Source organism: Aquila chrysaetos, chromosome Z (genome assembly GCF_900496995.4).
Source record: "Aquila chrysaetos chrysaetos chromosome Z, bAquChr1.4, whole genome shotgun sequence".
Lineage (NCBI taxonomy): Eukaryota > Metazoa > Chordata > Aves > Accipitriformes > Accipitridae > Aquila > Aquila chrysaetos.
Window position 1 is genome coordinate 83,784,147 of NC_044030.1, and position 24,524 is coordinate 83,808,670.

General features: G+C 42.3%; 1 protein-coding gene across 2 annotated transcripts in view; it reads right to left on the reverse strand.

Moving 5' to 3' along the window:
* ST8SIA5 (ST8 alpha-N-acetyl-neuraminide alpha-2,8-sialyltransferase 5) overlaps window positions 1-24,524 on the reverse strand; it is an 82,128-nt gene that overhangs the window by 48,568 nt on the left and 9,036 nt on the right. The window lies entirely within an intron of this gene.

Genomic DNA, 24,524 nt, shown 5'->3' on the forward strand with positions numbered 1-24,524 from the left:
ACAAAAAATCCTTTGTCTAAGAGAATGGGAAGATTTTTGTGTGAATAAATTTTCCAACAGTTAAATCAGCGTATGCAAAATGTTCTAGTGTGCCAGCAGCCCAGCTGTGCAAAGCAGCAAACCAGGACTGTTTCTGCACTTTGTCTCAGCTGTAATTGGTGCTGCATGGGAAGAAGGGCCAAAGGTAACTTTGTGCAACCCTTTCAACGCAGTTCCTGAAGCCAGGGCTAGTCCTCAGCATGGCCTTTGGCAATTTAGGCAAGACAATCAAGGGCTAAGGCAGGCTTTGCCTTACCTAATTTTAAGCAACAAAAGTAACAAAAGTGTTGAAGATAGGAACTTGTTCACCGTGAACTCCTGCAGGCAGGAACCCCTAGAGGAGACCAGCCCTTTAAACACCCTTGACTTTGCAGAGAAGGTGTAGGGATGTAGCCTCTGATATGTCCTTCTTCAGTCCCTTTCAAAGTTCCCACACTTGCATTTGTGAACCCTGCTAAATGCTTCAATTATCACCTGTGCATATAAAAAGAGTGGTGATCCCAGGTCAGATCAAAGATTATCCAGCCCAGTGCCTTGTCCTTGACAGTGGCAAGTGATGGATACACAGGGAAATGAAGAAGAGGGCAAGGACAAAATGATACTTCCTTGGAAACACTCTCCTACCATTTTGTGGTTCAGGGTCTTCCTGAACCAGGGGAAGAAAACCAATCTTTTGGTTAAAAAAATAACTGAGTTGGATGCACTCATTTGTACTGTACTGGGAATAATACACATACCAGGGGACTGCAATTTAAATAGCAAAAGCAGTTCGATTCCCTCTTGTCAAAGTCATCAGCTCTAGGGCCAAATATGTTTCTTTTAACAATCAGTTCATGTAAGCCCAAATAATACAAGAATGTTTCCATATAGGAACCGTATCATTTAGACGGATCTAACCGCATACCCTTCTCAGTAACAGGAAAAGCAGTATGGCCATCAGAAATCCCAGACTGAGACCCCACAAGATAATACACAAGCAGATTTGTATGGAGAAGCTGTGAGTTAAGGCCAATAAGGGCAGATGTGAAGGAAAAGGTACTTAATGCTTTGATTTGTTGCATTTTTACAGATAGTTTTGAAAATCCTGTCCGAGAAATTTGTCTCAGGTGCTCCAAGAGTTATTTTAACAATAACAGCAAAGTATCAGAGAGTAGAATTTGGCTTCTTATGACTTTCTATGGGTGTGATGCCAGTTTTGCAGATTTCAATATCACCTAGGTTTTGGTGAAAACACCTTCAGCCTTTCTTCCTCTATTCCCCTCCATTGAAAGTGATTTTTTTCTTGAGATATCTGTGCTGTAGTGCACCAAACTCAAGAGCCTAGCAGCCTTTCTTTCTCCTGGACTGATGGTCAGCCTGAGCTGCAGTAAACAGCCCAGAAGTGCCGTGTACTCTCAGTCAGTCTTTGATTTTCTGTGTCCTCTCATCCTTCTCTGCTATGTCAGAGCTGGCCAGAAGATACAGCACCTGAGAGGCCTATATGCAGGAGAGCTGCAAGCCTAAAGCGAAAAGCAAAGTACAAAGATACGTGTTATAAGTGGAGAGGGTTTTCTGTGCCAGATCTTGCGCAGACACCCTTCCTGATGTCACATGTAAAAGAAATCTGTTTGCTGCCTTCAGCCCAGTACTACAATAACACTGCAGAACTGGAAGCAGAGCAGCTCTGTGCAAGCATAAAGAAATAGGATGTCTATCAACAAATTTTCAAAGAGTGCTCAGGATTGCCCACAATATTTGTTGTGAGTGAAAACAGTCATATAGTGCATGCAGAAGGGCTGAATGAGCAATGCCAGCACTCATTCCCAGGGCCCCTTTGAGAGTTTGAATTGTCAGCTACAGGCCTCCTTGAAAGCATCAGGCCTCTGCAGAGAACAAATTAATTTTTTTTTAATGATTTTACACCCTGCACTTAAGCAAGCAACAGGCAACAAAAGAGCCCCTCCAGAGTTTGAGAAGGGCATGGGGAAAAGGACATTACAGTAAGTTGTGTTGCAAACACAGATTTGCTGGGCATGACTGGGCCTCAGGTGCTGTGTACAGTACTGACTGCTAGTCACGTAGGCATTGACTCTGCAATGGGCAATGTAGCTACAATAGCACTGGTAACATACAGGGAGTCTAGCCCACATCACACTATACTCCAGTCAGCATCATTCCAGAGCACAGGAACCCAGTAACTAAGATCTCTTCCATCACCAGAGGATCAAGTATCACTTAACTAGTATCAGCTACTCAAAATACCTCTTATGAGATGGTGAGAGAGAGATGGATAAGCCGCATGATATGCACAAGCTCACAAAGGGTATTCCTATATCGTTTCTTGGAGGACAGACTTCAGAGGCTAAAGCAAAAGTGGCAAAATGGAACTGCTCATAGCCTATCATAATCTGAAGCTGCCAGAAGCAGTCAGTCTCACACTTTGCTGGCCTTTATTTGTTGTATGTGAGCTGCTTGCTAAATATCATCAGAGACAATCTATCACAGGAAACTCCTCCAGCCTGAGCAGTGAGACTCTGAGCCCTCTAACACAAACATGAACATGCTCCAGACAGTGATACCCTCCAATGGGAGTTCATCATTTGCTCTTAAGTCCAAATGAAACAGAACTGAATTAAAAAAAAAAAAGTTAACATTGAATCTCAAAGACAAAGAAACCTTGGCTAACCACCAAGGCCATGTTTCTGAAGCTCCACACAAGGAAAGCTGAATTAGCAAAAGAACAAAACCTGGTAGGAGTCAGGGTCTACTTCTCTTGTGCAGGGAACAAGCACATCTCTCTCTCTGCTGAAAGGACAATATGCAGCCATTATTTCTAAGCTGCAGTTCATTTTTTAATGCAAATGAAACAGAAAAATTCACTTCCAATGGGTAGGTCTGATTGGGAATTTCCTTAAGTACCTTTCACTGAACCTGTCATTTGAATCAGTGTTTGATTATGCATTCTAATTTCAGCTGAAAGCAAGGGCATTTAGTGTCTTGGATAGCAGGATCTGTCTGTTGGTTGTCTAAATCACAGTATACATAACTGAACATGTTAAACTCACAGTATTGTACAGGGTCAGAGTAAAACAAAACATGTTTCATGTTCTCCTTTAGCATTTTTTCTCTTCTGCCTGCTCAGCCACTCTCCACTCCTCTTCATGACTGTTATGCAGATTAAAGAACTTCACACGCAGCATGGCAAAATACTATGGGCTGTAAAAGGTTTTAGTAGAACACTTTTTACAACTCATTTTTTCCCTTAAATTAAAATTAAATCAAATCTATTTACAGTTTCTACAATGCTTGTGTCAACTGTTAGATCCCTGATTTTGCAAAGCACTGGCACATAGGTATATGCCTGGAAGGTTCTGCTGAATATGGAACTCATAAACATACGCTTATCAATATTAATTCTTTTGCAGATATAAAACATGAATTTATCAGCATAATCTAGTGCTTAACACAATGTCTAGACGCCCATCACTGCCACAAATCCATATGTCTTAAACTGGGATATTGAAGGAAGCTGAATGGATTATGGATTCAGCTAAGATGTAAACATTTATTTCCTCCTGAGTTGGGCTAAGCCATGAGGAGATGACAATGGCTACTTTGGCACCAGGCCTCCTACCTGTGGAGCTGCCTGAATTGGAGGAAGCGTCCTGAAGATAACATATGGTCTCTGCACTGAATATACACTACATCATCTATTGAATCATGACCAGTTTCCTTCCAATTATGGGTCACATAGGCACTGGGGGAGAAATGACCCAGTGCATAAAATACCCCTTTTTTACACTGCTGACACCATCTCTGTTGGAAAAGGAATGAGGTCTTCCTCTTGCTGGCAGGAAGCTCTAACGTAGAGGCTGCCATGGCTATAGTGCTGTACATTTACTATTAACAGTTCCTTATAGCAGGGCTTGCTAAAACATATAGCAAAGTTCAAAACTAAGCTGGGCTCAATGCTAGGGACAGCCTTGCTTTCCCAGTGGCGTTTCCAGATTGCTAGAAAATACAGGAAGTTTAACGTGATTATTATGATCCTGTACAGGCTCACAGCAACCCTGCAAATAATTGAGAATGACGGAAGCTCAGTTTCTCTGCAGGGAAAAGGAAATAGGACCAAATTGCTTTTACAGGAATCATCTGTTAGAAGCATTATTTTGATCTCGGAGCACTGCATGGGAGCCCTGGATTTAGCACCAAATCAACAGGACTGAGATGTTAGCAGAACCATGCAGGGGTCAAAGGGTTTCCATGGCCGACACTTGCTCTTAGAATAGGAACATGATCCTGCCTCTATCCAAAGCAAGTTATAACTCCCACCTAGTTCATCAAAACCACACCTAAAACCTCCCAGTGAAAACCCGGAAGGTGCTGGAGTCAATGGCATTCACTTTACAAGTCCAATAGCAGTTGAAAGTTTTGATACTTCTTTTTGCTGAAAATATTCTAGCATTAACACTACAAAATATTTCCCATGGTCAGAATAAGGATCACACATTAGCTAATGCTGAAAAACCCAATTAATAATTATTTCACTATTTTAACAATATATTTTTACAGCAAAAATAAAAATGTTAATCTGAGATTTTTAAAAAAAACTATAATATGGCATATAAGGTTAGACTTAATTCACAGAGACAATGAATCTGATCTTGGAATAGGTTTTGCTGTGTCAGTAAGTAGTACTAATCAGAATGGGGGTAAACACGAACAAGAAAATATTCCTCAATAATCAGCTAATTAAGCACTTCAAAAATTTTACACTATGCTTATAATCAGGATGTAGAAGAGACCTATTATAGAAAATTATTTAGGAAAAGTTACCTTTGCCTTTTTACCACAGTTCTGCATTGATTTTGCATTCAAAGGAATGAAGTATATTCCTCTTGAATTAACTATCAGCTTCAATTCACACTAACTTTCAAGCAGTCCAGACATTCAGCTTTCAAACCATTCTTCATGTTGTCCTCCTACAGCACTGATGACATTACTAACTACACACTGTAGGCAACAAGTGTTGTCTTGGGTAGTCCACCTGTTTACCTGAGTTACTCTTCTAGGCAAAGCCAATATATTTTCAGATGCATCATGATTTTTTTAAATAGTCCATGCTTAGTTCAGTCCATGACAAAAATTATAAATAAAAAAAAATATCCACCTGGCTTCTGCAGTCTTCAGAAATCCCCGCTCTTCCTGAAATATATTTTATTTCGCTCTTCTAGCACTGTGGAACTGCTCACTGGAAATCTAGGCAACCAACCCTAAAGAAAGAAATCTCTATCCTTACAGTACTGTGACTAGGCACATCTTTCTGCCCCTCCTGTGATTGCGTGGATTCAGCTTTTAAGCTCTGCACAGTGTCCGGTCTGACCTGCATGTGGTTACAGAGATGGCTATTAATAAAACTGGCGACCCTTTCAAATTCCTTCCTTTGGATCTGCGATCTGCCATGAATTCCTGGGTCATGCTTATCTGTATGAGTGTAGCAAATAGAGACCACTCCTGGAACAGGACTGTGTTAGCCACTGCGGCTGGGCATTAGCAGAGCCAGTTCTTGCCATGAGGATTTATAACTTAAGCAGGCAAGAAAGAAAGGTGAGCGAGGGATTTGTTAGGCCCTTTGACAGAGAGCAGGAATTGTGATTTAGAGGTAATGTTTGATAGCATGAAACATGTACTAGGATGCAAACCCAAGGTGACGATGGTCCATTTTTCTGACAAACAAGTCTGGGAGTCCCAAGGGGACAGCCATCCACCCAGACCAAGAAACTCATCCGTAGACAGGGCCTGGATCACCCCTAACCTCTACCAGCAGTTTGAGCTTTGCTGGCTCTGTGAACATAAACATCACAGCACTATCACAGGCAGTGCTGACTTGGGCACAGAGATTGAGGGCCGCAGCCAAAATGGTATTTAAGCATCTTCCTCCTCTTGAAATTTTGGGAGTTAAATGAAAATCCTTGTTTGGCTCTTGGCTACAGTGAATTGTCCAGGGCTACAATTCAGATAAAGACTTACGGTGAGATGTTAAACCCAACTGAAGCTTGGGGCTAGCTTGGGAGCTGTTCTGACCTGAACATGGCATAGCCCTTGGGGAAATTGCAGCTACCCATGACCCATGAGCCCCATTATACTGGCATGAGTCTAAAAACACTCCCCAGGCTGAAGGTAGTGATCCATGTTTTCTCTGCTCGCACACCCAAACATGCCATGAGTACAGCTGACATACTTTTAAAAAGTATAACTAGTTATCATTAATGAATGCCTGACCAGACTTCCATCCTCCACAATACACTGCCAAGAAGAAACCCCATAACTGACCCCACTGACATTTGCTATATTCCACATCTTTCCAGTGCTTACTTCTCCATAGCACAGGACCGCCAGTACAGCCTCCTTTCCATCAGCCAGAAAGTTTTGCACATTTATCAGCAGTCTTTGGTGGTGGTGTTGACCTTTTGCTAGAGAGCCTGCAACAGGTTATTTATTTAAATAGCCGAGTACAGCTACTCGGTTGTGTTTTTTTCTTTAAAAACCTAAAATGGGGAAGACAGAGTGGTAGTTTATCCACAGCCTATTATTAACCTCCAACACAAGGAGTTGTGACAGCATCTGGCCTACAGGATCCAGTGCTCTACAAGCAGACATTAAGGAAATGTCTTTGACAGGGAGAGACATCCCCAGGAGAGCTCTCTTCTGAGGGCAGGGAAGCGCAGCATGGCATTTAGCCAGAATAGGGGTTTTTTGCAACACATTCCCATCATCATCACCTTTATTTAAACTTCACTTTCAATCAGCTTTTTTATTTTCTTCCAGGTGTATCCAGCAGCTCCTCTGGAGCTAAGAAGTTTGTGCGTGGGTTTTCTTTCATGCAGTGTGGGTAGGAAGGTATGTGGGAACTGTAATTCAGTCACTTTAAATCACATGAAGCTGAAGCTTGAAAGGAAAAATAATAATAAATGGTTCAGATTGTCAGGCTCAGTGCAATTCTCAATCAATTAAAGCTTATTTTAGCATCAGGGCAGTTTATTTTTAAAAAGTTCTCCTGGCACTTTGATGCTTTCATGTTACTGTATAGCTAGAAAGGTCTTGCTGGGAACAAATTACTCTTGGGAAAGCATTTTCTGAATTGCATTTTTAGTTTCTGTCAAATGACAATAAATAAGATCCACATGAGTGAACAGCAGCAACAAAATAGCTAGTGGCAGTGAGAGAGTAAGGCTTTGGACCTGGGTAGAAGAGGAAGAAATCTGAGGCTCAAGCACAGTAAAAACATGGTTGTTTGGGCTCAGAGTCTACAAACGTATTCTTCAATGCATCTAACTTTCAATTGTGGTTCAGTATGTTGGGACATTAAACAGTGAAAAGTCACCAGTGAAGATACTCTGCATCAGATAGATAGTTGCTTCTTTCACAATCAGTTTAAAATTAAATATTGTATCTGCATTTTGGATCTTCATTTTGTGACGTTATCTTGTTTCCCATTTCACAGATGTGAATGACACAGGAACACCCGAATCAGTATTCCTATTTTGCAATCCACACAGCACTTAAGAAAATGAACCATGGTGCCAGATTCACACTGAAAGTTTCACAGGTCCGAAAGTTGGCTAACTGATGAGGAAAGCTCTTCCCTGATGTGATAATAAAAATCATAACTAGTACTGTTTGTGAGTCCTTGCAGCCTGTGAGAGTAGCTGCAAACAAGAACAGTGCTGTGAGTTCACCTCCAGTGGAATCACAGACAAAATATTTGCTTAATAAAAGGGGCAATAATCACACTTAAGTCTCCTTTTTACTGTGACAAAGACAGAGAGATCATGGAGGATATATGCTATACTGTTGTATACTGTCATTATAAACTAATTAAACTTTTGCTCTAAAGTTTAACAGACAAGGAAACTAAAAGAAAGATGGAAAGGGTGTATGAAGACTGTGCCTCACCCGTTTTTAATTTACAACTTTCTAGCCTCCAATTGCTGTGTGTTCCTGCTTTCTCTTGCTTTTCCTTCTTCAGGCCTGGAGCCATGCCTCACATACACTGCACTGGGTAGCATTTTTCCATTCACTTTTCCCAACTGGGAAAAGGCACCATACCAAATACAAAGCAGCAGGAAACTTAAGGCCTTTCAGCGCATCGGGGAACTATGGCACAGTCACTAATTTCCCTCTGACAGCTCATGTTCAGGTGCTATCCCCTTGCCTTGGATACCACTACAGGTTTGGCTTGGAAATCCAAGGAAGCTCTAGTTCATATCTATACATATAGCATCTATCTGCTTTGGGCAAAGGAAGGATATGCCTTTTTCCTCAGCATTGCTCCTTCCAGTCGATGAAGGAGAGGAACAGACTAGCACTGCAAAAAACAGTGCTTTCACGATAAACATTGTGCTGTGGCACATGATCTTAGTTTAGCTGGTCACAAACTTCACAGGAATACATACCTCGCTCTGGGGCACACACCTGGTAAATCCCTACAAGCTCCGACCAGCCCTACACAGAGCAGAGCTTGACTTTGAATGTTAAATACATACTTGAATTCACCAGCTGCTGTCTGGAACCAGCAAATCATCCTTCCCGAAAATATGCAGGAAAGCCACTAACTCTGTTGCCCTTCCTTGCCATCCCCACTCTCCCATCAAGGCATGTCTGTGCCCCAGAATTCATATGTTCCTGTTAAAAGTATTATCTTCCCAGCAGCTAGTGAAATGTTACAGAGCTACAAAAAAGTTGCAGTTCAACAGTATCCATCCAAGCTGACTTCAAACATCAGCATTTCATACTCCATTCGTTTTAATAGGTTATTAATATCAAAAGTAAGAGATGCAATTAAAAAATCATTAACTATTCCCTAGTTTGCTATTTTTGCAAACCTATCCAGTCCTTTTTTAACATAAACCCCTAAACTTCCTCCCAGCAGGCCAAAAGCCAAGTTCATCCTTATCCTCATCCCAGGGGGGGACAACAGCTCTAACCATCGTTGCTAATTAGAAGGAGGTTTGGGCTCAGCTTCATGTGTCACCAGGCTCCCTTCATGACTTCAGGCAGAGCTACGCCACAGTGCTGAGATCTCCAAGCTGGCTTGGGAAGGCAAAACAGCACTTCTGCAAAAGGATGGCTGTTTCCAGCACTTGAACTGTGATTTCTGCGTGATGCAGTGGAGTCATCTACTGCTTAGTCACCTCACCTTACGCTCCATATGCCGTGCAGATGAGTATCTTTACCCTCCTCAGCACCTCTTCCCTCATTTCTGAACCAGCAATCATAGCATTTCTTGGCCTTGCAGGTGTATTGCAGGAGTAACAAGGACAACTGTACAAAGCTTTCCACTTATCGCGTAAGGCAAAAAAACTCTTCTGCCTTTTAACATATGACTTTGTCAGTCCGAGGACTGCAAGAGGATGATCCACCTGACTGGGCACAGGATTCAGTTCCCTAAGTGCTGCCATCCTGAACCACTTGACATGCCCCAGGATCATCTGGTTAAGACAGACAAATATCATGCACAGCTCATGGGAACCGGGAAATCTAGGTATTAATAGCACTAAACATAGATGTACCCGACTCCCACCATAAATGTATGTGCCTACAGCCTACTGAAACCCTCCATGCAGTTAGCTGAGATTCAGTCAATACACTCCCTGGAGACTAGCAGTTCTTTTCATCCTAAAGCAAATTTCCAAGCTATGTCAAATGAATCACATCCTAAAAATGCCTTTGTCTTTCCTGACTATAATGGGAGCTTGGGAAGATCAGTTCAGTTGCAGGTATCTGCATGGTGGACGCCTAAACGTTGGTGAGAGGGCCAAGTGTGAAAACAGCATGAAAACAAGTTGAAGTCAGTGCCAAGTAAATAACATACAGAAGTGAGCTATAAATGTTAATATTTAATTCATGAACGTGCCTATATTAATTCCAGTGAAACTGTCACAGAAACTCACATTTCCTGCGGCCACCTGCCATTGAAGGGGGACGAAGCTGCAGAATTTCACCTAGATTTCCAGTATTACTCTGGTACTCTTTTTTCTCTCTCATAGCTACTGTAGATGATCATCACTGAATGAATAAAACATACTTTCATGCGAATGAAACATGCGCCAGCTTTGCTGCTGGCATTCTGTCCACATGACTAGCACTCCCCTTTGCTAACCCTTCTTCCCACTTCTACTATTAACCCTCCTCTCACAGTCAAAAGGAAGACAAGGCAAATCTGGGGAGTTGTGATATTTCTTTCTCCCAGTAACATTAAAAAATGGTCTGGGGTGAGGAGAGAGGGGGAGTTACATTTCCAGACAATATAAGAAAATGAGATTCTTTAAAATACCATTTCTCCCAGAACTGAAAGAATTTAAAAAGCAACAAAAATGAAATAGTTTGAAACTATTAAAAGGAAATGCCCAGTTATATAGCACATAGCTTTTGGAAGTCCCTGCCACATGACAAAGTGCTTACTGAGATTCAGAAACTCCTTTGACAATGCATGCAAAGGCTAAGAGCACTGACAGTTTCACAGATTGCATATTAACACCACAGAATCACTGTGTAAGCCACTCAAAACTTCCTCAGCTAGGCTGTTCTGTAATCACCTGTCAGGAAGGTGGGAGATAGGAACAGCCTGCATGATCTGAAGAATTTATTATTCAACATTCCCTTATTTTCATGCCCTTTGCTAAGATGCCTGACCTCCAGGTTCCCCCCATAGGGATGGCAGGGAACAGTGACAGGAATATAATATGAAAAAAAAAAAATATTTTTGCATAATTTGGCCCTTGGATGAAATCTGAGAGTGAAATCAGAGAAGCTAAGGATTGTTAAGAGAATCTGCCCTGGTTTTTAGGTTGCATTTCACCCTTTGGTCATCTCACTAGGCTGCAGACTAAATACCACTTGCTATGGCAATAACAAATACAGCTTACTGGGACTACAGTTCCTGGTACACTGCTTTATTTGCTATGAACGCTTCAGGAAAAGGAATTAAAATGCCTGCAAAAGAAATCTTCACTTGCTGCACCATTTGAAGGTTAGCAGAGAAACCCTCGAACAACAAGCAGCTAACGATTGGGTAAATGCCAGATTTCACTGAGTTGTGCCAGGGATGTATTTGGCCATGTATTTTTCATTTGTACATCCCCCATAAATTTGAATCATCAGGCAAATTCTGCTTAATCAGAATCTAAGCCAGTACATGCTTAAATCAATGGGAGACAATCTTGATTTCCAAGGGAGGAAGCAGAATCTAAATCGCTTTATTATCATTTCAGACTCAGGGTTTTTTTTGTTCTCACAGCAAAATCTACTGTGCAAGTGGCTTTAACCTACCCCCGTTACCATCAGTAATAGAGATACTTAATCCAGCAATCGGCCAAGCACCCGCAAGCTCTTTTAAAGCCCTAGGGAAAGCTTAGAGCAATCCTGGGAAGCATCCAGTATCATACTGGACTGATATGTAGAATAGCTATTTCAAGCTTTTTTCCCTATTTGTTACCATGCCGGATAAAAAAGGCATTAACTAATTATTTTAATTGCACTTTTTGTAGTATTTCTCATGGGACCTGGACTGCAACTGCCTCAGCTTGATCCCATCTGGCTGGGGGATGGGAGGCTATTCTAAAATGTGTTTTTCCCAGAGTGAATGGGACTTTCTGCTGCAGCTCTCTTTATGGAGGTGGCGGAGCTATTGGAAACAGGTGTATTGCACATAAATGCTCCCTGGCTTGAAACTACCTAATAGACTCCAGCAGGAAAACTTCAATCAGCTCCACAGGATCAAAACCAGTCTCCCACTCCCCTTTTTTGCAGGGGGGAAACACACAATGATTACTTTTAAAAGAACAAATACCTTTGTGCAGCTGATGTCTTGAAAAGGTATTTATGGCTTTCCAACAAGAATTTTATTAGTTTCTGAGGGCAAACTACTGCAACTTTTTGGAACAGTCATGATCTTGCGGGCAATGAATTATCTGCAACAAGATTAAGATCATTTATGAAAAAATATGCTGTTAGGAATGGAGTGAAGGAAACCACCCCCACAGAAACCTGATTAATCAAGTACAATTGGCAGCAAGCATAGAAGAGAGATTGTGTTCTTTAGGAGACATTTTTTGGTGCAGATGAGTTTTTGCTTGGCTGCAAGTGATGTTGTCATGTTTTCCCTACTCCCTACAAGCCTGTTTCAGACCTTGTCAAAGGCTCTGTCCGTACCTCAAACTCCACATGTCCTGACTCATTTTGCTTGGGCTCCAGTCTTTTACAGATGCTTGGTGATAAGTAAGAGGAAATGTAACTGAGATCTTCATTGGTTCCAAACAGGCTATCGCTGCTAAAAATCTGCATTTCTCCCTGAAAATCCTGCTCATGTTAAAGATGAGCTACATCAGTATAACAGGCACTGAGCTGGGTGTAAGGCATTCCCAGGAGCTGGTCAGACCCTGTTCTCCAGAGGATCCGTGATGACGTAAACTCCTGAACATGCTCCTGGGAACCTCTTTGTTCCTAACTCTTTTGGGGCAGGTTAGAGGGTGATGTTTCCCCCCTCACAGTTAGAATTTGATAGCCAGAAGTGGATATCGCTCCTTCTCCCTGTCTGATGTTAGGGAGTTAACTTTTTCCCCCCCTGTTATTTTAGCTCCTTTTCTGAACATATAACAGATGTGCCCAGAGCCCAGAAAAGGAGCTTTGGGAAACATTTCTGTTTTTTCACTAAACAAATTCTGACAAGTCGAACATCCAAAGTACAACAGCTCCCTTCCCCTCTCTGACCTCTGCCTCCCAGCTTGGGGAGGCTGTCAAAGGCCTTTTCTCCTCCCCTCACATTTTCTCCAGCCCGGTCTGTGCACTGTGTTACTGCTTGCATGCTACCCTGGGGCAACACAGCATCTCCTGACTCTGGAAGAGACTAAAATATATCATTCTGGGTACAGAAAGGGTTTTCTTTGACTCTCCTACATCTGCACAGTTGCTTAATGAAAGTGCAGCATCTGGTCTAAAGGCCCTAATTAAAAAAAATAAATACCACTTTCTCAAACATTTCCAACTAGCTGTTCCAGACTACATTATTTTATGGAAATGTTCATGGTGTGCCAGGACAGAATCATTTATTAATGGCTGAAGATAACATGAAGCTGCAGCATTACAATTACTACAACCTGGCCTAAGCTGGTATTACCAACGGAAAAAGCAAACCTGTCCTGCTCTCAACTACCTGTCTTTGCTGTTGCACTGCTCCTTCTCTTGTATAGCATTAGTGTTTGCATGGATGCGTCATGACTATCAGAAAGGTAATCCAGTTTAGAGTAAACCCAGCAGAAAAAGAATTTAAAAGGTTAGTTTTCACATGGATCAGCTTCCCAGTCCAGATTCACTGCACAAGCACATAAACACTCCCAAAAAACAGGAAAGAGGATGCTACATGGGAGGCATGAGCAGGGAAGCTGGAGGTGGAGGGGTGAGAAGAACACACTCTTTGGCAGCTGTGCTGGCTTTTGTCAGCTGAAAGTGTTTGCAAAATGATGGCCTGAATAAGTAACTTGTGGCATTCTCAAGCAAGCCCTGCTGAAATATTTGGACAACATCATATCACATCTATTTTTGCACAGCACAGGCTGATTTTCCAACAAAACCAGTCTGTTCAAGTAGGCAGGTGGATAAAGACTTGTCACACAAGTGGCCAGGACAAAAAGCCTAAAAGCCATGTAGACATGGGGAATTTTAACCGCAGGAGAGCTACTGCCTCACTGTGTAACCTTGAGAGAGGCGATTGGCCTCAATTTGTCTTAGCTGGAAAGCTGATGGGGAGGGATGTGTGGGTGCACAGGTCTGACAGCATGATGCTGTGGCTGAGCTACATGTTGTGTAGCTGAGCTGGATGTTGTGTAGCTGCTCGTGGGCAATTATGTACAAAATCACAACAGTGATGCTAGAAAGCTCCAGGCATCTTCACCAGATTTTGCTGCCCATTAATCCAGCAGAAGGCTGCTAATGGCATCTGATCACTTTCTTTGTGCTACTGCTATTTAAGGCCACTCTGAAGGACACAAACTCTTCTATATTTTACAGTGAGAGATTCAGACAAAATAATAATAAACATGGGTTTCAGAGAATGAGTTCTCAAAATGATAATAAACTAATGAGAGGGGAATTTTATTTTTTAAGTCTCCAGCCATGAACTGAAAAGGAATACATTCTTGAAAAGCAAGTATCTCTGATAATAAATGAAATACCACCTAGAGAGAGTGGATGAAGAATTCATCCATGACACTTCCATTACTAAAAACCTTTAGAACAACACTCTGATTATGAACCCCACCCACTGCAAAGCTCCACTGCAGTGCAGCTCCTGTGTGTCCACCTGGCATCACTGCATATGGAGAAGTGCACATGGAGAAGTGCACATCATCCACGGGGGAGTTCACAACATGCCAGTATGCAGTAGAGATTTTCAATATGGGTCAGAGAAGGATATACCAGCACAGGAGAAAGGGCAGCCAGCAGCATCCTTCACATCATCCCTGCACAGAGAGGACCAGACCTGCCAGATCCAGCTGGGCAAACTTTCAACACCAGGAGTTGGTATCAGGCTTAAGAGCCTTTCAGTCCAGCCTTTGGATGTTGACTTTTAGTGTGGTTATGCAATGGCCAACGCTGGCTATGGTGGGTTATTACTCTTTGTTCCTTCCCAGCAAAGATAACAGATACATCATTCATTGCCTGATTTGAAAAGACACACAGCATCCTACAGCCATTAACTTCAACTATTGCTCAAGTGTTACCCTAACATCAAAGGGTAACAGCTCTTTCTCAGAGTCTGGAGAGTCAACCAGCATGTGCAAAAAGAACAAAAATAGAGCCAAGCTATTGAGAGAGGCAAGAACTCTGCCTGTCTTGACCCCTGGGCAGCTCCTTTCAGCCTCAAGGAAAGAATTAATCTGACTCAGAAAGGATGGTGAGCATCACCACATGGGTTAGTTAGCAAAGAGATGTAGCTTCCCTGTAGCTAAAGACAGTGATGATGAAATTGTGTCACTCAGCATGTGTACCACTGCCTGCCTTCCAGTTTGTTCCCAGGAGGGATTAGGCTAGAAGCCCAGTATGATCCCTCCTGCCCTGCATAAGAAAACTCTGACGGAGCAGGTGTAAGAAGTTAGGAGGGTACCTGGAAGTCAGAGGCACCAGCTAAATGGCATGAACCAGACAGACTGAAAAATCCCCTATCCTATGGAACAGCTCCAATACAGGACTAGGTTAGGAACAATGACTCAGCTCTGTCCAGATCTCTTAAAAACAGACTGAAAACACATTTTAAAACTCTTAGAAATTGGGGGATTTTATTACAGACTACTGAATGTCCAGAGGGAAAACTAACCATCTTGTATAGCAATTGAGTCAAAAACAATTTTTCATTTGGCTTGCAGTCAAAAGAAGATCCAAACTATGTACTGAATCCTACCTTCACAAGTACATAGGACAGCAGTGTAGTTGAGAGCAAAATTTGATTGGAAAAAAGGAGTGAGCTGGCCATTTCAGTCCCTGCTGTAAGCATTCCTGATTAACCACAGCTGATGGTTTTAGAATAGTAGGTCTGAGGATTAAAGTATTATGTAGGCTGAAAACACCACGTCACATCTCTAAAATTACTTTGCTTTGTATCATTTCATACTCTGCATACTCTTAGGATGAATTCTTAGGTCCTCATTCACTAATGGGAACCTCCACCTCAAATCTAGTTAATGTTTAGGGTTACTCACTCTCAGAGGCTTTTATAAGAGATTCAGCCTCCAACTCTGCTTTATCATAGTTTCTCATTTGTACTCTTCAAATCCTACCTTAATGGTTTCCCTGGGAACCAATGAACATCCCACATGTAGATTAAGGAGATCTACAAGCCTTATTTTTTCTTTACATGGATAATTATTAACACAAAATAGTAATGCAATGTCCATTCACTGAAATGTCTTAACTGTAAATAATATACCAGACTATCAGACTACCTTCTGACAAAAAGATTGCATAAAAATGTACCCAGCTCCTAAATTTCATGATCCAAATGTCTTCCTTTTACAGGTTCAACTTCCAGAGTTCAAGTACTAGACTGCTTTACCTGTGGGTCTTTGCTCTGTTTACTGAAAATAATAGAAAGTAAATTTCCTGGGTGTCACATTGTACAGAAAGAGAAAAAAAAGCATAGTGTATTAGAAGTGGCAAATAAAAAGTCCGATTAGTGTTCAATCTTGATAGCATTAATTACATGTACATCTAATTAAGGATATATTGTGTATATATATACATATATATAGTATATATACACACTTTTTTTTTTCCTGAACTGAAATTTAAAAAAAATTAAATCCAGCTTCCCTTCTGGAAGAAACATGTGCTGGGTCTTGCTATGAGCCTGATCAGAAAATGTGTGTGGTGTGTAAAAGGCAGAATTCATTTGATTGAATATTAGCTCTCGCAGTGATAGATCTCTAGAACAGCTGTTCAGCAGACTCCTGCTAGTGCCAGCAGATGAAAACAGGCATCTCCAGAAATGTTTCACTGCTTTTTAAGGTAGACAGACAGGCAAATCAGCCATTGGGTGTGCTGCTCTCTCCTCACTGACTACAGAAAGTGCTGAAATGACTAGCTTAGATGATAGCTCTAGCTTCTTTACAGCTAAAACTAAGTGAGATTAATCATAGAATCATAGAATGGTTTGGGTCAGAACGGACCTTTAAAGGTCAACTAGTCCAACACCCCTGCCACGAGCAGGGACATCTTCCACTAGATCAGGTTGCTCAGAACCCCGTCCAACCTGACCTGGAACGTTCCCAGGGATGGGGCATCTACCACCTCTCTGGGCAACCTCTTCCAGTGTCTCACCACCCTCATCGTAAAACATCTCTTCCTTCCATCTAGTCTGAATCTGCCCTCTTTTAGTTTAAAACCATTACCCCTTGTCCTATCACTACAGGCCCTACCAAAAACTCTGTCCCCATCTTCTTCTAAGCCCCTCTTAGGTACTGGAAGGCTGCTATAACGTGTCCCTGGACCCTTCTCTTCCTCAGGCTGAACAACCCCAACTCTCTCAGCCTGTCCTCATAGGAGAGGTGCTCCAGCCCCCTGATCATCTTCATGGCCCTCCTCTGGACTCACTCCAACAGGTCCATGTTCTTCTTATGTTGGGGACCCCAGAACTGGATGCAGTACTGCAGGTGGGGTCTCACCAGAGCGGAGCAGAGGGGCAGAATCCCCTCCCTCGACCTGCTGGCCACGCTTCTTTTGATGCAGCCAAGGACACGGTTGGGTCTCTGAGCTGTAAGAACACATCACTGGCTCATGTCCAGCTTTTCATCCACCAGTACGCCCAAGTCCTTCTCCACCGGGCTGCTCTCAATCCCTTCATCCCCCAGCCTGTATTGATACCTGGGGTTGCCCCGACCCAGGTGCACAACCTTGCACTTGGTCTTGTTGAACCTCATGAAGTTCACATGGGCCCACTTCTCAAGCTTGTCCAGGTGTCTCTGGATGGCATCCCATCCCTCAGGCATGTCAGCCGCACCACTCAGCTTGGCGTCATCTGCAAACTTGCTGAGGGTGCACTTGATCCCACTGTCTGTGTCACCAATTAAGATATTAAACAGTACTGGTCCCAATATAGACCCCTGAGGGACACCACTTGTCACCCATCTCCATCTAGATATTGAGGCGTTGACTACCCTCTGGATGTGACCATCCAACCAATTCCTCATCCACCAAACAGTCCACCCATCAAATCCATATCTCTCCAATTTAGAGGGAAGGATGTTGTGGGGGACCATGTCAAAGGCCTTACAGAAGTCCAGACAGATGACATCCGTAGCTCTTCCCTTGTCCACTGATATAGTCATTCCATCATAGAAGGCTATTAGGTTGGTCAGGCAGGACTTGCCCTTGGTGAAGCCATGCTGGCTGTCTTGAATCACCGCCCTGTCCTCCAAGTGCCTTAGCATAGCTTCTAGGAGGATCTGTTCCATAATCTTGAAGGCACAGAGGTGAGGCTGACAGGTCGGTAGTTTCCAGGGTCCTCCTTTCTACCCTTTTTAAAAATGGGTGCAATGTTTCCCTTTTTCCAGTCACCAGGGACTTCACCTGACTGCCATGACTTTTCAGATACCATGGAGAGTGGCTTGGCAACTACATCAGCCAGTTGCCTCAGGACTCTGGGATGCAGATCATCAGGTCCCATAGACTTATGTATGTTCAGGTTCCTCAGGCGGTCATGAACTTGATCTTTTCTAACAGTGGGAGGGCCTTTGCTCACCCAGTCCCCATCTTGTGGTCCATCTACTCAAGAGGTGTGGGAAGACAGATTGACAGTGAAGACTGAGCCAAAAATGTTGTTGAGTCCCTCAGCCTTCTCCTCATCTGTTGTTACCGGTTTGCCAGTCATGTTCATTAAGGGGGTGTCATAGTTTAATCCCAGCCAGCAACTAAGCACCACACAGCCGCTCGCTCACTTCCCCCCCACCCAGTGGGATGGAGGAGAGAATCAGGGGGGAAAAAAAAAGTAAAATTTGTGGGTTGAGATAAAGACAGTTTAACAGGACAGAAAGGAAGAAAATAATGATGATGATAATAATAATAATAAAATGTCAATATTAATAATAAAAGAATTGGAATATATGAAACAAGTGATGCACAATGTAACTGCTCACCACTCACAGACTGATGCCCAGTTGGTTCCCGAGCAGCAATCCGCCTGCCCCCAGCCAACTCCCCCCAGTTTATATACTGGGCATGACATCACATGGTATGGAATATCCCTTTGGCCAGTTTGGGTCAGCTGTCCTGGCTGTGTCCCCTCCCAACTGCTTGTGCTCCTCCAGCCTTCTTGCTGGCTGGGCATGAGAAGCTGAAAAATCCTTGACTTAGTATAAACACTACTTAGCAACAGCTGGAAACATCAGTGTGTAATCAACATTATTCTCATACTAAATACAAAACATAACACTATACCAGCTACTAGAAAGAAAATTAACTCTATCCCAGCTGAAACCGGGACAGGGCGGTACACTTTCTTTGACCTTCCTTTTCTGGCTGACCTACCTGTAGAAGGCCTTCTTATTATTCTTTGCATCCCTTGCCAAGTTCAGCTCCAGCTGCACCTTGGCCTTTTCCTGACACCATCCCTACACAACCAGGCAGCGTCCCTATACTCTTCCCAGGATACCCGTCCCTGCTTCCACCGCCTCTGCATTTCCTTCTTGCCCTTTAGTTTGACCAGCAGGTCTCGATTCATCCATGCTGGTCTCTTGCCTTCCTTTCCTGATTTCTTACTGGGGATCAACAGCTCTTGCGCTCTATGGAAAGTGTCCTTAAAGATCTGCCAGCTCTTTCCTGCTCCCTTGTCCCTGAGGGCAGTTTCCCAGGGGGTTCTATTGACTAACTCCTTGAACAGCTGCAAGTTTGCTTTCCTAAAATTCAGGGTCCTGACTTTATTCTTCACCTGACCCATACCCCTCAGGACTGCGAACTCCACCAGTACGTGATCACTGCAGCCCAGGCTGCCTCGAATCTTGATGTCACCAATCAGCTTACTTGCGTTGGTGACCAACAGGTCCAGTATCCCACTCCCTCTGGTAGGGCTGTCTATTAACTGGCTTAAGAAGTGATCCTCAGTGCATTCCAGGAGTCTCCTGGATTGCCTATAGCTCACCATGATACTTTCCCAGCAGATGTCGGGGTGGCTGAACTAGCCCAGCAGGACGAGAGCCTGTGAGCGCGATGTCTCCTGTAGCTGGAATAAGAAGGCTTCGTCAATAGGCTCCCCTTGATTGGGCAGCCTGGAGTAGACACCAGCCACAAGGTTCCCTTTGTTGCCTTCATTTCTGATTCTTACCCATAAGCTTTCAACCTGCTCATGGCTATACTTCAGAGACAACTCTTCACACTCTACCCATTTCTTGATGTAGAGGGCAACCCCTCCGCCTCTCCTTCCTCACCTGTCCCTTTTGAACAGCCAGTAGCCATCCAGAGCCACACTCCAGTCACGGGGTTCATCCCACCAAGTTTCAGTAATGGCAACCAGGTCATAGCTCTTCAGCAGCACGGTGGCTTCCAACTTCTCCTGTTTGTTGCCCATGCTGCGTGCACTGGTGTAGAAGCACTTCAGCTGGGCTGTTGGCCATGTCACCTTCTTAGAGGAACACCCCTTAATTCCTTTGAGGTATTTCACTGGTGTTTCCCTGTTGGCTCCTGTTACCTCAGGAGCCCCTGGCTGATCTCCGTAAGAGTTCGAGCATGCTGCAGTGTAGCCAGCACATCTCAGAGCAGCAGGCTGAGGGCCCTCCCTAGCACCCCATCCCTCTAACCTTGGTGTGTCATCCCACAGCTTGTCATGGGCAAGCCTGACATTATCTCCCTCCCCCTTCAAGTCTAGATGATGCAGAAACTACTACTGACATTCTTGAGGTCTGGTTCTTTACATTACTAAGAGATGAATAAGGCCTCATTCACTTCTTTTTGACATTTCTGTAACAACTTTGACTCCTGCTCAATATCAAAATGAGGCACTATAAGTTTACAAAATGATGCAAGGAGCATATATATATATATATATATATATATACAGATATATAGAGATAGATAGATATATATGGCCGTAGGAAATACATTGCAGCCTCCTAAATCACTATGCGCAAGGGTTCACCTCAGCCTTCCTCCACCTTTGTAGCCTGGTGGCTGGGCTGATCTCAGTTGTCTGGTTAGTGAATTCCAATGCCCTGACCTCCAGGCTGGCTTGATGCCCACAGCACATATTTGTCTGTAGAAAGCTTTGTCCTCAAGCCATGGGCAGGTTAAGGCATCCAGAGATAGAGTGACTTGCTCAAGACACCATAATGTGGAAGTGGCAGAGCCAAGACTACCACACCTAACATGGATTAAACCCAATGTACAGATGACGTTGTCACCCATCCAAACCACCTTCCCTCCTTCTTATATACTTGTTTTAATTTCTTTCCTCCTTAAAAAGCATTCTAGTTGTTATTGGTAGAGAGAGAAACCAAGAAAACAGGATGTTTTCATCTAAATGTCATCATTTAATTTAAAGGTCATCATTTAAAATTTCATCATCACCCAAAAATCCCTGGAAGAATGGAGAGGTATCAAGCTGGAGAAGCTTCATGGAATGAATGGTGAACAGAGAAGGGCAGACTGGGAGCATCAATACTGGCCAAATACTCTCTGAATATGTAATGGGAACTAAGATCAGGGTGACACATCTATGTAGTGCTGACAAAAATTAATCCACAGTTAAAAAAATCATATAAGAAATAGTTTGCTAGGTGACCAAGAAAAATTAATACGTTTTGAGGTCTTGGACCACAAGCAATTTGCTTTGACCCCTAACTGAAACCTTTTTTTTGTCACATAATGAAAAGCACTGCAGGTGGGATTCATTTACCTAACTAATAATACCTCTCATTCTGTTCCAAGCCTTAAGAGATGTCAAAAGCTTAGCTGAAAAGCAGTAGGAGCCATGCCACCTTTGCTGAGCTCAAAATGTTCTGCAAGAAACAATATTCCTGGTTTTCATGTGATTTTAATTCTAGATCATAGGACACTAAAAGCTGTGGATTACTCCAACATATAACATAGCAATATTCTTGGGTTTCATCATAAAGGATACAAACTTCTTGCAAAATAGATCTACTGAGGTGTGAAGGGGATAGATATCTGCAGTACTTTCAATCTGCTCTTTGAAAGAGATATATTTATTATTAGCTGTGTAACTGGAAAGTGTATCAATTTCAGTTGCAGGTCTAGGAAGATGCCCATGCTAAGAAAATTCTAATGGTTGTAGTCTTATTTCCAAAAATTAGATATCCATTGAACTGGAGGTTCTTAATGCATATATGGTTATCTTTAAACTAATACGTACAAACACAGACATCCACTAAAACTGAATGATACTTGCTTTTCTTTTCAGAACAGAATATTGCACTCTAGAAATGTCATAAACTACACAACTCAAGCAAGGAAAGCATATTGATAGATTAAAGTCCCTTACTGGGATACTGAAAAATATATCAGAATTGAAATATTAAAAGTAATAGAATTTTTAAATTAACTGTAAAATAAATATGATGGAAAAATAAGAAATTGCTTTAAAAGAGGAGACAGCAGTTAATAGTTCAGGAACTAGAAAAGACTGAATGTTTGCCAGGATCACATGGAACATACAGTACCTCCAACAAAGACGATCACGCACAATTTTTACATGTAAATTCACTTATGGGATATTCACAGAAGCAGCAGCAAAACAGAACTGGTAACTGAGCACATAGTTCTCACATTGCCAGTAAAAACTGGCCAACAGCTGTTTCTTTTGCAGATCTCAAGTCAGGATATCTGTAACTGAGCTCACAAATTGGGACTGCTGATTTTCCCAGTGTTATAGGTCCAAAAAGAGGCATTTTGCTAAAATCACACAAGTAACTAAGAATGCAGAAATATTGTCAGTGTTTAAACTTGTCACACAGAAAAATGCTCTTCTATCTTAGCGTTAAAGGGCAAAGATGGTAGGGTGAGATTTCACTTCAGAGGTTGTACTTCTCTTTCTATTCTTGAAAAAGAGAACTAAAAGCTCCTTGGTGGGTCTACATCCTCACTGGTAAGACCCAGAGAGACCCAGTGAGATTTTTAGTAAGCAATTTTTCTTGTACTAATTAAAGCTAATTTTCCTAACAGCAATAAATTTAAATATTTTACAAGAATCCTTTTCACATCTTAATACTCAAACAGTAAGAATCACACTCTTGAGAGTTTTGTAAGGCAAATGTATCCTAATTCTTTGGGGAATCATTGGAAAGTTGATAAATGAACACTAAGGGTTATAACTAATGATGATGAGCAAATGCAATAAAAAGTAATTTTCTTGCTCTGTGACTCTGAGTCCCATTAGAGCAATTCACCTGACCTGCAACACCTCCTCTGGCACCCTCCTTCCCAATGATGAACTATTGATTACAGCTCTATTCTGTCGCTTTCAGTGACCTAATAAGCATCCCACATCCCAATTTAAAAAATACCTTCTAAGGAAAAGCTGGCCTGAAAAGAAGCCAGAGGTAAAATTAGCAAGCTGACATTCCCAGAATTCAGTAAAAAGGGGTCATTCTAATTAAATCGTATACCAATACTGTCTATAGTACCAAAGCTGTACTGATCCAATTGTCAAAGCTCTAGACAGCTAGACTTGAGCTCTAAAAGCTATTTGGCAACTTTGCAACAACTTAAGGTTGTCCCTTCCTTCATGCATGGCTCCCCAGGTATCATCCAGAGTATATCATGTCTATGGGTCAGAGAATGAACTGCTGAACTACTTAATGAGATAGGCTGTTTTCGATTTTTCCAAGTTTCCTTTCCCATGTAAGTCCTGGAGGTCAGAGTTTCCTGGCTGCATCTCCTTCATCACATTTAGTGTAGTCGGTGATAGATCTGCAAATATCACACAACCTTTTACTGAAAATGCCCTGCATCTTGGGCAACTTAGTATTTTCAAAGTGCTTCTATATCCTTTGAGAGAGGATGCTATATAAATGCAAATTCTGACTACTCCCATTTTCTCACTTTCCCTGACAGGAAAACACTGCTAGTTTTCAATACTTTAGAAATACACACTTGTGCCTGAAATATGAAGTGGACTTCCAAAAATAAGTTGATATTACAGTAAATAGAATAACAGCCAAGAATAAAATCACTCTGCAAAAGCAGATGTTTTCTTTGCACAACCTATAAGAATTTAGGTCTGGAGGAAACCAACACTGGTGGTCAAAAATACCTGTAGTCTTTAAATACCTTAGTCAAAAATAGTTGCAGTCTTTCAAAAACCACGATGTGTTCACATATTTGTGTGCTTTAGAAACCTTAGAATTATTCTAGAAACAGGTTTAGGTGCTTTTGTACATTGACCCTAAACCAAGCTTATTTTGGCACCGTCCATTACAAAATTTGGACCATTTTTGAGTGAAAATCAAGTTGTTCGGTCACTGTTCATTTAAAATACTACACCTAATTCCTCCATTAAATACCTCAATCTGATATATCTGTGAAAAAGTCTTTTGAGAAGGTAGTTGTGTACGTAAGCATCCTGGCCTTCTGCCCAGAGACAGGGTGCAAAACAGTGCTGCGCAGAGGGCTGAATGGGTGGCTGGAGAGTCTTTCAGTTCTTCAAAGCAAAGCTGTAGTAGGACATGGGTGATGCATCATCCCTCTGTAGTGCAATTAATTGCAACTTCTGCAGCCTGTGTTTGTGGTTTCTGCATTCCTTCAGGAATACCTAAACATTCTTTTTTGCCCATGAGACAAGCGCAAAATAAAACAAGCTGCATTTTCTCTATGGGATTTTATCTGGGAAGTCCTGGTTTGTCGTATTTTGAAATCTTGGTTTTTATCTTTTTCTCTTTTCTGTGATGTTTCAACACTCTTAAAAACCTTGCATGTAATTAGAGCGTGTAATATCAGAGGTGCAGTGC